This window comes from Tenrec ecaudatus, chromosome 8, assembly GCF_050624435.1.
Source record: "Tenrec ecaudatus isolate mTenEca1 chromosome 8, mTenEca1.hap1, whole genome shotgun sequence".
Lineage (NCBI taxonomy): Eukaryota > Metazoa > Chordata > Mammalia > Afrosoricida > Tenrecidae > Tenrec > Tenrec ecaudatus.
The window spans coordinates 110,651,618-110,665,441 of record NC_134537.1 but is presented as its reverse complement, the minus strand read 5'-3'; positions in this window follow the sequence as shown (position 1 = coordinate 110,665,441).

Here is a 13,824-nt window from a genome sequence, read left to right as displayed (position 1 = left end):
TCCTCAAGGTTGGCAAGTTGAAACCACCAGCTGCTCCTTGGGACACAGAAAGGTTTTCTGCTCCTGTAGAAGAGTTACAGTCTCAGATGCTCCCAAGGCAGTTCTAACCTGCTCTACAGTGTTGCTTGCAAATTGGCTTCCACTCAATGGTCATGAGAAAGCTATTCTTTTAGGAGCTCTGGTGGCGTGGAGTGGTTATATGTTGGGCCGCTAACTGCAAGGTTAGCAGTTTGAAACTACCAGCTGCTCCAAGGAAAAAAATGAAGGGTTTTTTTGATGCTTGCAAAGAGTTTTGTCTCAGAAATCCATAGGGGCAGTTCTATCTTGTCCTGTAGGGTAGAGATGAGTTGTAATTGACTTGGTAGCCGTGACTTTAAGGTCATTCTCTTGGTTTGTGAATCAGATATTATGCCCTTGCTTTCGGAAAGTCATTGCTCTGAAATATTCTCGCCTGTCTTTCCACATCACCATTTGTCCCCTCTTGACATTTTCTCTGAACTTTCTCAGTAGCCATTGCCCTGGTCCTTGCTCCCCTTTGCCTTAGAGCCCCTTGAAAGGACTGTCTATACTTAGAACATTCGATTTCTTATTTTTTTATCTAACCCCCTTAAATTGGACAATTGTCAGTGCTAATCCTCATCGAAATTGACTTTTTATTAGCATTAGACACACTTATCACTGTGATTGATCTCCAGGGACCTTTCTGGTTGGTTTTCAGGATGCACGTGCTCTTTCCTGTCTTCCTACATCAATGAATGCAATGCTCCTCTCAGTCTATGGTCCTTTGTAGATCCCCCTTTCTCTCTGCAATACTTAGAGATTATGTCAAGTGGACACTCATGAGTATGGGTTGTGTTGTAGCCAGATGACACTTCCTTGGTGTCATATGCCCTTTGGTGAGAGAGGGAGAGAGAGAGAGAGAGAGAGAGAGAGAGAGAGAGAGAGAGAGAGAGAGAGAGAGAGAGAGAGAATGAATTAGAGTTGACTCCTCTTTGGCCCTATTTTCTGCCAGATCTGGTTCCTTCATCTCCTGTAGAGTCACCTGCCAATCCCAGGAGCCAACAGTAAACTGACTACTGCCAGTGGATTCATTCGACTGACTTCAAATCTCTGCATCCACCAGCCTGTGTCCTCTGCGGTCTCTGCTTCATCATCTTGTTTCCTGTTCCTTAGGTTCCATGAGTCAGGGGAAGCCTGACTTGAACTGAACTGGTCTTTTTACAACTGTGTCAGTCACTTCTTGATGTAAACCAATTTCTACATACAACCTATACATTGCTGGCTTTGCTTCTCTGGAGAACCCCACCTAACACACTCCCTGACAGCCTGACCCTGGCTTTTCGGTTTTATGCACACTCTCTTCCTTGGTGGCCTTCTCAAACACCAAAACTTTAAATATAATCTAGATGTCAAAGAATCTCTACATTTCCAACTCTATCCCAGACCTTGACCCAGGATTCCGAACTTATAAAACCAACTTCCTTCTTGACATTTCCATTTGGACTTTGTAATCTCAGCATGACAAAACTTGAGCTCCCAATCTTCCCTCCTAAGCCATTTGAGCTCTAAACATCCTAATTTCAGTTGACAGCAACCCCCGAATGTGGAGTCATCTTTGCCTTTTCATTTTTGCACATTATATATCTTGTGTCTAAGAAATATATGTACTTAAGTATTTATATTTAACTTTACTGCTAAGTAGCTATCTAAAATCTGACCCTTTACTCCAGATCTCTTGCTACTCTTTGGTGGCAGCTGCATTACCTCCTCACTGCAGGGGCTCCTGAGGAGCCTCCCAGCCTCTGTCCTTATCAGGGTCTGTCCCTTCTGAACACAGGAGCCAGAGAGGCCCTTTAAAAATGGAAGCCAGATTCGCCTCCTGTTTTCTCACAGCTCTCCACCTCCCCGTTGCACTCAAAGTAAAAGGCCACAAGGCCCTCTACCCCTTGCTTGACCTCCACCCTTACTCTTGTCTCTTGATTGCTGTGACCATATTGAGGTCTTTGCTAGTCCTTGAGTACACTATTGCTTCAGGATCCTTGCTCTGGCTGTCCCTTCATCCCAGAATGTTGTTTTCCACATAATCATAACTTACCCTTGTACGTCCTTTGAGTTTTTACTCCAATGTTGCCTTCCTTTGATGTTTACCCCAATCAAGCTATTTAAAAGGTCATGCTATTGACCCTTTGCTCACTCCATCTTCCTTACTCTATTTGGTTCCATAGCCCAACTCTATCTTTAACATATGAAATAATTTAATTATTTCCCATCTCCCCTGCTTCTCCTATCATCCCTGCCTAAAGTATAGCCTTCATGAGGGCAGGGCTTTTTGTCTGGTTTGGTAGCTGCTATATCTCCTGCTTCTAGGAGCCCCGATGGCATAGTGATGGCATAGTGCACCGGGCTGCTGCCAAAAGCAAAGTCAGGTGTTTGAAACCACCCACTGCTCCTCAGGAGAAAGATGAGGTTTCTACCCCATTAAAGAGTTATAGTCTCAGAGACCTACAGGGGAAGCACTCTCCTGTCCCACAGGGTCACTATAAGTCAACCTCAACTGGATGCCATGAGTTTTTCATGCCAGGAATGTAGTTTGTACTCAACACCTCCTTGTTGGATGAATGAAAATAAGCAAATCAACTCAATGTGGCCCGAGCCAATGTCACAAAGTGAAATAACTTCTTATTTAACTGCCCACTGATGTCAGTCTGTTGGTCGCAAACAGAGTGGCATGATGTCGCTCAGAGTGACATTTGGTGCATGAACATGTGAATGTTGACATTTTAAAGTCGAAGAACTTCAATGATTCCTTTAGGTGAAGTTGGGTGAATTCAACCGCCTCAGTGATAAGAGAAAAGCCTAGTTTCCTTATCTCATGTTCACTGAATTTAACAAACACTATTATTATTGAGCCTGACAATGACCCCGAGTATTTATGAGATAATTACCGTATGCTGAGTAAAGAGGTGAGCATTCCATTATGGGTTTATCTTTCTGAGACAAGCCCAGTGGTAAGGAATAATAGTTAGATGCCCACCCCACCCCCCTTGTCCTCTTTCAGATATGCAGCGTGTGGATATTATGTCTCTAAAGATCTGGCTGAATCACGTGGGCTAAAGAATAGACAGCTTGGAGCCAGTTTGCCCCTTCTCAGAGATTGTTTTTGGTTGCTATAAGCTGCAGCTCTGAGTTAGTAGCAGGAGCTGATCTGGAGGTCTGAGCACATGACCCTTGGAGAACTTAAGGGAAATGACTTACCTGTGTTTGACTGTGGCTCTCTTGGCCATCCTTTGGTGTTTGCTCTGGTGATTGATGAAAGTGATTGAATCAACAGCTGGGCTGGCTAGATGAGTCCACAGAATACTTTAGGTTATGATTTGCTTTAGTGATAAAATTAGAGCCCACAAGATTGGGTTTTTTTTAGGAGAAAGAGAAGGGATTTGTAGGGTTTACGAATGATATAAAGGAGGAGGAGAAGTTGCTAGTCAGGTTGATAGTGCTTGGCAGTAATCATTGTCCCCAGAAGTAGAATGTTGGCCACAGCCAGGCCTAGGTAGCTGAGATGGGTTTGCTGGGGGAGCTAGATAGCTGGTTCTGTGGGGACAGGTTTGGAGAGGGGAGAAGGAGGAGGCAAAGCTGATTGGTGCTTACAATTAACCCAGCAACTGAGGCCCGTGCAATATGGCCAATAACTAAAGGAGGTGGTGGGAGAGGGAAAGGGGGAGGCAACTTGGCAAATGCATTGCCTGCACTCTCACTCGCGCCCCCACGGCTGAAGATTTTCAGATCGCAGTCATTCTGCTGCCTGCAGAAAGAATCACTTGGAGACTATTTTAAACATTTAGATTCCTGAGCCTTACATTCTGATTCTGTATAGAGTATGGCATAGAAATCATCATTAATGGAAGCCTCCCCAGTGGTTCTTTCTCAAGGTAAAGTCTGAGAACCTTTGTTCCAGCTGCAAAGTACTTTTCCTTCAAGAGATGTTTCCCCTGCCAGGCTACCTTTGACAGGTTCACCGCAGTGTCGGAGCATTCGGGATGGGTTCAGAATCTCTCCTTGTAGGTATGACTCTCCAGGCGCACACACTCACAGCCCATCGATGGCCCCACACTACCTACCTTCAACACCTCTCTGAAGGTCAAGTCCTCATTGATTGCCTTCCAGTTCCCCTAGCTGTTCTTCTCCTGAACAATCAGACTAAAACATTCTGTTGCTGTCCTCCACTCTCTCGATGGTCAGTTTCCACAGGCGGTACATTGTTTCTTCACAGTCTCTCCCTTCCTCCATCTGATTTCTCCTCTTCCACTTCTTGGAACTGGATTGAGCCCTCCTTCCCTCATGCTGATGGATCACCAGCAGTGCTGGTTTCCCCGGTGCTAAGGATTACTGGGCTTTCCAGATTAGAACTGGGCGCGTTCAAGGAAAATGAAGATAAGGTAGTCAGCCTACTTACATCTGAACCACTGATGTAGTCTCCTTCATGGTCTCTCAGGCCCCAGTCTCTCCTCTCCATTATCCATGCTCGTGTTATCTCTGACTGACTTGTTCCGGCATAAGGTTGACTAAATCATCTGAATCTACCCACACCCCAAAACTCCCACCCTCGATGACTTAATTTACTTCCTAGTTTTTTTACGTTTATTACTGTAGCATTCACAGCCCCAGCAATCTGGCTCTAGCCAACATCTCATTTTGTTCTTCATTATTCCCATAGTCTTTGTCAAACACAACTAATAGCTCCCATAGGCTGTTCTCATCCTTGCTCATGCTGGATTCTTGCTCAACCCATCTTCTTACCCCATGGTTAGCCTATCGGGATCTTACCCATCACTTTGGTCCCAGCTCAAATGCCTCCACCTCTGAGCCAACCTGCTTCTGGTCCCTCTGCCAAAGGCAAGGCTCACGCTCCTAGCTCCTACCAGGGCACCCTCAGACTACCCTGGCGGGAAAGTACTTACTCTCTCATTATCTTCCTTCCTTCCTTGACATTAAGTCCGCAAAAGCAGGAATTGTTCTATTCTTATCCTCCCAGATTCATAAACTGTGTTAATGGTAGATGATTGGAAACTATACTTCTTCATTGAAGGAACAAGTTGCAATGGTTGTTATATGTTATTAGACTGAAAAGTGATTGCTTACGAAGGGGCAGCTCTAGGCACAGTCTTGGTCTTAGGATCCATATTCAGTCCCCTGTAACATGCAGACATACTAACTAAACTTTTTCCAAATATGAAGTAATAATTACTAACATTTGGCACTTACTCTATTGCAGGGACATGCAAAAGGGATCCAAAACCCTCACAGAAATTTTGGGAAGCCCCTCGTACAAGTGCTTTTTACGTGCTAATTCATTTAGCCTCTCACAGGCCTTCAATGGGAGGTTCAGAATTAGGACTCGGAAGTCAGGCTGCCCGCTGTTTGAAGCCTAGCTCCATTACTCACTCTCTGGGTATTTTTGCTGGGCATCAAAAAGTCCATTTCAACCCACAGCAACTCCATGCGATAAGTTCTACTGTCACATTTTCTTGGCTGTCACCTTTCTGAAAGCAGATCATCAGGCCTTCTCTCGCACTGCCACAGGCTGGCGGCTGGGTTCACACTGCCAGCTTTCCAGTTAGCAGTTGAGTGCTTAGCCATTACACCACTCAGACTCCTTGCTGTTACTTTATGCACCACGAATTGAAAAACAAAAATAGCTTCCCAAGTAAATTCCCAACACCAAAGATTGTCAGACGCTCTTCCTTTCCACAGATTTTAGAACGAGGACAAGCATGCATCTTGGAATCAATGCAGTAGGGTGAATAATTTACCTAATAGCTTAATCATTCACCTAATGACCCTTTCATAAAACCTTCTATGACCAAAGAACCAAGATATGGGACAATCCTGTCTGAGCAAGAGACTGGCCAGTCCAACCTCACCTGATCCATGTGTTCAGTGAAGCTAGTACCAGTGTAGTCCTTTCCTTCTGCGTGGGTTGCTGACCCATTCATGAAGAAGTCAACTGTTCATTTGGGACATAAGAGACATATGTGAATGATCTCCATTAGTACTTAATCTCTAATTTGTAAAAATGTCTTTTTTTTCGCGTTCACGTGGGCAAAGTGTGAGGATGTTTTGAGTGCTAACACACCATTAGCAAGGCTTGATTAAAATACACAATCCAAGCTTAGCCCAGACCACCTTTAGCAAGGCTGACAGTAGGTACTTGATTGACATTAAGGGGGGAAAATTACCAGTATATTGTCTAGATTAATAAAATCTTAAAATGGTCTTGGTGGCCTCATACTATTATTTTTCCTAGAGTGGCTTGACATTTGTACATAGTATGCAGAGAGATTCTTAAGACTCCAATGTGGCTGTTAAGAGGCTTCGGCTCATGTTTGCTAATCTCCTGTATGGTGAAACTCTGGCACCCAGACAAACCCTCATTCACACTGGAACAAAGTGTTAGTTATGTGTGTTGAAATTCCTTAGAGAAAATATCTTGCAGGCTGCTGGGGAGTGCTTGAATGTTGGAAATGCTTCACCAAGTGTTGCTCAATGTCCTGGGAAGACGGTCTGCTGGCATCTAGAGACTCACCCCAGAGAGGAGCTGCAGGCCTTGAGGGCACGTGGGTCTGCTGAGGACAGAGGGAGCGTGGGTGGACGGGTGGGTAGAGTTGGGGCTGGATGTTTTTGCTGTAATTGTCTCAGGCGAAGCTAGAGCCAAGTCCAGGCTACCCACATTTTTAGTCCATTGAGAATATCTAAATTCAGACTTCATCCTATGTGAACAAAGCAAACGGTCATTAAAAAGAAAGAAAGGAATGACCAATATGGATGTCAGAAGATACTCTGAACATTATGCTTGAATGTAGACTAGTTAGAGTGGATCAAATAAATGAGCTAAATAAAGGTTTCCAGGGACAGCTCAAGAAGACAAAGTAAATGTGCTGAGATCTATAGTGAGGAAGCAAAAGAGAAGAACACCATAGTCATTTTTCAAGTTGAAAGAACAAAAGATCAACATTTAAACTTCAGTTTGGAATATGAAGGACTCCATAAACAAAATACTAACACAAGACCCACTGCCATCAAGTTGACAGCTTCATCTTTCTTCTGAGAAATGGCTGGTTGATTTGAACCACTAACCTTGTGGGTAGCAGCCCGGCACCTAACCTACACCACCACCAGACGATGGAAAGAATGCATTGATTCACTGGACCAAAAAGAACTGGTTGACCTTCAGACATTTCAGGAGGTAGCTTATGATCGAGGACTGATGGTGTTGAAAACGGAGCTCCAAGCTGCACTGAAGGCATTCCAAAAATACTGCTTCAGGGTTGACAGGGCACCGATTGAGATGTTTCAATAAACAGATGCAGCACTGGACACACTCACTAGTCCATGCCAAGAAATATGGAAGCTAGCTGCCTGGCCAACCAACTAAAAGACATCCATATTTATGCCCATCAAAGAAATATGTCCCAAAGGAATGTGGGAATTATCATTAATATCATATACAAGTTAAATTTTACTGCAGATAACTAAAAAAATAAAAACAACTGCAAAAAAGCCCAGTTGCAGTTGTATATCAACAGGAAACTGCCAAGATTTTGAAGAGGATATGGAACCACTGGTATCAAAAAGAACTTGGCTGGAAACAGAGAATACCAGAAAGAGGTTTACCTATATTCTATTAACTATGCACACACACACGCACACACACATATATTTGACTGTGCAGATAATACATTGCACAGAACACAGATTCCAGAAACTCATGCAGAACCTATAAAGAGACAAAGAGGCAGTTATTGCGACAGAACAAGGGGATGATGCCTGACTTAAATTCAGGAACTGTGTTTATCCAGCCTTGTGTCCTTTCCCCACGTACATTCAATCTTTCTCCTGAGCAAATAATCCAAGAAATCGGACAAGACAAACACTGTATCAGGATTGGGTCAAGACTCACTAACAATCTGCACCCTACAGATGACACAAATTTTCTTGGTGGCAATGAAAAAGACAAAGTAGTAACTTATGAAGAGCAAAGACAACAGCCTTCGACAGGGATGACACCTTAACATACAGAAAACAAGAATCCTCTCAACTGGACCAAGAAGAAGCAACATGATAAGTAGAGGAAATGACTGAAATTGCCAGGGATTTCCTTTAACTTGGATCCACAATCCAGCCCCATGCAAACGACGATCAGGAATCCCACAACAGGCTGCATTGGACAGATCTGCTGCTCAAGACCGCTTTGAAATAGAAACAAGAGCATAGGTGTCACTTTGAAGACTGAGATACGCATAACCCAAGCCTTGGTATTTCAATTGCCTCAGATGGATGTGAAAGGTGAACAATGAATAAGGAAGACCAGAGAAAAAAATGGATTCCCTTTGGATCACATGAGTGCCAGGAAAATAAATAACTCTGACATGAAAGAAGCACAGCCAGAAAGCTCCTTTAGAAGCAAAGGTAGTGAGACTCTGACTCCTTTCCTTTGAACCCACCACTGGAAGGAGCCAGTTCCTAGAGAAGGACATCATGCCTGGTCAAGTCGGGAGTTGATCGCAAAGATAAAGACACTCAGGGAGATGAATGGACGCAGTTGGACAGAAACATAATGATGAGTGTGTGTGTGTGTGTGTGTGTGTGTGTGTGTGTGTGTGTGGCTGAGCACTGAGCAGGGCTTCATTCTTGTACAGAGACTCACTCAGAGTAGGAACCGATTCTATGGCACTTAAGAACCCAAACAAAATCAGGTTTGTCAGCAGTGCTGTCACCTCCCTTGCTTGGGACCAGATCTTCCTGTTTTCTGATTCTGAGTCCTACTCACTTGTGTTTCCTCAGCATTGGCTGATAGAAGGAGGAAGGTAGAGGAATGGAGGAAGGGTTTTTGATCAGTAGCAGCGGTGTGACCCGATTAGATGGCAGTCCGTGAGTGTAGGATGGAAATGAACTCAATCGTGGCTCCAGGTGTCTGGAGAGCAGTCCAGTGATGGGATTGAGTAAGCAACTGTAGGGGTGGAGGACGGTGGATGGTAAGGCAGAAGCGGTAGTGGGTTACCAATACCCCCAAACTCACTGCCATCATGTTGACTCTGACTTACGGGACAGATGAGCTGTGCCTCAGATGGTGTCCCAGGCTGTAAATCTTTACAGAAGCAGACTGCCACCTCTTTCTCCATAAAGTGGCTGGTGGCTTTAAATGGCCAGCTTTTTATTTAATAGTGGAGTGCTTTACACATTGTGCCAAATATACTCTGGAGGTAACCTTAAGAAATGAGAATTACTGAAGAGCAAGGAGAACGGGGTTGAGATAAGACCTTGGTTCTTACGTAGTCCCTGGACCAGGGGCATCGCATCGACTGGGAATTTACTGAAAATGCTAATGACCTAGCTCCACTCTGAAACACAAACCTGTTGCCATCGAGTTGATTCTGGTCACATGTGTTACAGAATAGAACTGAAGTCTATAGCGCTTTCTTCCTGGCATCTCTATGGAAACACATCAGCAGGAATTTCCTCGGGCAATGTCACTGGGTGGATTTGAACAGCCAATCTTTTGGTTAGTAGTAGAGCGCAAATCATTTGTGCCAACTGGGGACCAAGTCCCACCCTAGATTTACTGAATCAGAAATTGTGGGGGTGGGTGTTTTCACAAGTCCTGGTGATTCTGATTTAGGCTAAAATCTAAAATGTATGGAGTTGACAATCGTAAAGGAGACCATGACCAAGCTAGTGGAAGAAAGGCATTAGGAACAGTTCTGGAATAAAAATGAAAGTCCTGGTAGCACTGGGAGTTAGAGGAGGAGGGGTGGTGGGGAGGGGTGGGGATGGGGATGGATGAAAAAAGAGAAAGAAGAAGGAAAATTGACGAGGTCTGCTGAAGTGGAGGGGTAGCAAGAGGGAAACACATGCCCATCACTGGTGTCAGGCATACATTGTTTTTCTTTAATTGTTTTATTGGCATATAATTTCACAAGTCATATAATTCAATAGTTCAATCATATTAAGGAAAGTTGTGAATCACCACCACAATCAATTGTAGAACATGTTCTTCCTTCTTGTACTTGTTGTTTGCTCCTCATTTCCCCCCAAACTTGAGATTCAATGAACCATAGACGTAGATGCAAATCACTTTAGAACACAGCTAGATGGGATTACAATGCCAAGATTCATCTGTGAGCCCTGGCGTGACTCATCTTTTGGTTACACTGCAGGATAGCCTAATGCTATGGGTTGCAGAGTGCCCCCCACCCTCCACTCCCCCACATGTGTCTTCTTCCTAATTCATGGAAACGCTGGATACGACCTAATTTGTAGGTAGGCCCTAAATTCCATGACAGATGTCCTCCTGAGCAGGAGGCAGAAACAGAAGAGGATTCTCCCCCAGAGCCCTTGTCCGAGTGTTGCCGGTGAGCCCTTCCTTCTGAACTCTGGTCTCCAGGAGTGAGAGGGAATAAATGTTTCTTGCTTTAAACCATACACTCAATTTGTGGCACATTGTTAGGATACCCATATAGAAAAATCCCTGCTTTCAGGGTGAAACATGTGAAATTTGGGATCAGTCAGATCCGAGATTGACATGTTTTTGAGTTTTCTTCCCTTGGATGGAGAACGTCCTCTTTGAGCCACAAAAGGTCCCTGCCTGACTTGCACTTTCCCTATCTGCTTGCAGCAACTGTATGCCATTTGGTTTTGATCGTGTCTCAATATTTTTTCCCCATCTTTGACATTCTAGTATTTCAGCAAAGAGACGGGGCGTTGTGTTGTTAGCTCAGTCTTTGGAGGTTATGTGGACATGGCATAAGCTAACACCCTTTGAATGACTTACAAGAGTGGATGATGGAGTCCCCCCCCCCCACCACCACCACCAAATGCAGCCTGATGCCTCTTTCAGAACTGTGCACTCCAGCAGTTTTCTTCATGAAGAAATTCAAAGACCCGTCTCTCCTAGCTGGGTCTCCTTCCCCCTGAGTGGATGTGGACCAGATGGCGGGGAGTCTGGTTTGGGGTTTTCCCTGAGAGGAGGAGGGTGTGATTGGAAAATTAGCATCTGTTAGGTCACTGGGTGACAAGAGCCTTCACCACAGAAGAGAAAAGACAATACACACAGGCTTGCTCTGCGAATGTTTCCGTCTCTCCTATAGGAGACACATGTGGTTCTTCAGAATTGCCTTCAAAGTTCTCTCTCTCTCTCTCTCTCTCTCTCTCTCTCTCTCTCTCTCTCTGTATGTATCCTGAAGTGAGCTCCTCCCAGATACGATGTTGCTTCACAAAAATGTCAAGCAAACACCAGCTACTCCAACCGATAATTTGATGTTTGATGGTCTGGGGCTGCCTCCATCCAAAAGGACCACTCTCCAGTTAGGCTTCTGATGCTTTGCCTGCATGATGGGTCCCTTGTGCTGGGTTTTCCATGCATTTGCTTCTCTCTCCAGTGAAGTCAATGCCAGTGGGCTGACTCACACCTAAAGCCTAGGCTAGCCGGGAGAGTGAGATTTTGTTCTCCTCTATTTCCTCGTGGCAGGTGCATTCTGTGAGATCCCAGGGTCAGAGGAAGGACAGCATTTCTTCCCGGTGCTGAGGCAAGTCCGATTCTTGGACATTCGAGTGGGACGACCCAGCTCTGAGAACACAGCCCGCTCCCACGAAGTAGCAGCACTGTCCAAGGAAGGCAGTCCCTTGCCCTCCTGACTCTGGGTGCAGGTCATCTGGTCAGCATTGAGCCCCTACGGCGTTCAACACAGGTGTCCTGGAGGTTAACCAAACTGCCAGGGGCTGGGGCGTCGTGGGGATTGGGACAGGCTGTGGGAGGGAGAATCGGGTACAATGGGCTTTGCCTCTCCACTTCGGGGCATGGTCTGGGTGGAGGGAGGCAAGAGATGTGTCTCTCCTTCCAGCTTTCTGGACCTCTGAACGTCTCTGCGTCAACAGGCAGAAGGACAGCACAGCCTAACAATCCCCCCCCTCCCCGCTCGGTGTCTTGCCTTTTAGGCCTGTTCCTGGGGTTATTTATGGCACGGATTCAGGAAATTGCATTGGCTGAGCCACATAAACTCTAGTTTCTTAGATATGTTCTACTATCTTTTCCGCTATTAAGTTATACTAATTTATTAATTTATCCTGGGCACCCAGGCCGGGCGCTGTGTCATGCTGGGACACTGAATCCTGGATCTGCAAGGGGCCCAGCCTGCTCCTGAGGCTGCCTCAGTGAGATCTCACACGGAACTTTATTGGGTGCACTGGACTCTACCTCAGACACCTTTGTAACTGAGGACTTAAGTCAGAAAATGCATGGTGTCTGAGGAAGCAGAAGACAGCTGTACCAAGATTATTGAACTGTTGGCAGGCAGACAAACACAGTCTTGCTACATCATTGCCCTTTATGTTGTATTCACATATGCATTATTGGGCAAACCTGTGACTGATATTCTCAGTGATTATTATTGTAAATTTCCCTGACATTAACCACTGTTATTTGTGTAAATAGCATCTAGCCACAAAATGATTGATTTTGTACAAGTGTATGCTTCAGGTATTGTGATGTGGAATTATCCTACATTGGCTTAATACCCCTCTCTCAACAGGGCTTAAAAAATTAGCTCGAGGGGCTAATCAAAGACAATATTAATGGAAGATCATGATGCCCCAGGGAGACAATCGGTAAGTTAACGAGGAGGTTTTGAAAGAGACCCAAAGGCAGATAAAACAAGCAAACAAACAACATAGTTTGGGGCTCACACTAAATCCTAGCTCCAACTTAAGAACAATTAGTTCTTACATCCTGGTTCTACTTGAAAGTCATTCCCAGGAAGGGAACACAGATGATATGGTTGTCATAGCAAAATGAGGTGAAGAAATTAGATGGTGCCCGGCTATCAAATAAAATAGGGTCTTAAAGGCTTGCCTCCAAGCAAGCAGCCATCTAAGTGAGATGTCAACTAAGTCCACATGGAAGAAACACACCATCACCAGTCACCAAAAGTTTATAAATCGTATAATCGGAAATCAAAGGAGGTTATCACATAATATCAGAGCATCTGGTGTAGAGAGGCTATGGGATGACTGTGGGATCTCCCTCTACTGATACTAGAGACAGTGGTTGCTAACCAGAGAGCATTGGGGAGATGAGTGCAGAAGATCAGAGGGATCCACCTGGCTGGAACACTTAGAACCGTGTCAGTTGATCACTTCTCTGATGCATGCTGGGCCTGATCTGGTTTTCAACATTTTCCGTATTTTTGTTTCGTTTGTTCATATTAGGGTTTCTCTCAGAGGTGTTATGTCATTGGGAGTAACCCTCTTGAAGTTGTGCTGTATGTTTTTCTTGTTTTCAGTACATGAAACCCAGGATTGATGAACCTATAGGGACAGCAAGTAGAATAAAGGTTTTGGGGGTGGGGAGGCAGTAAAAGGGAAATCAAGGAATCCAGGAAAGCAAAGAATGTTTGGAAACTGATTATGGTAACAACTGTACAATACTGCTTGATATGATGGGACTATGAAATGCTATGATATATGTATTAATCCGAATTAATAATAAATTTAAAACATAAAATTGAAAAGGCACATATATGGAAGACCTAAGAGCAACTTAGAGTTTTTAAAATATAAGCTTTTATTGCAATTTTCATAAATATATTGAAGATCTAAATTTTTCTTCTTCAAATGATGCAGTCAATATTTCATAACACATTATATATATATTAAACATTTTATTAGGGGCTCATACAACTCTTATCACAATCCATATATACATCAATTGTGTAAAGCACATCTGTACATTCATTGCCTTCATCATTTTCAAAGCATTTGCTCTCCACTTAA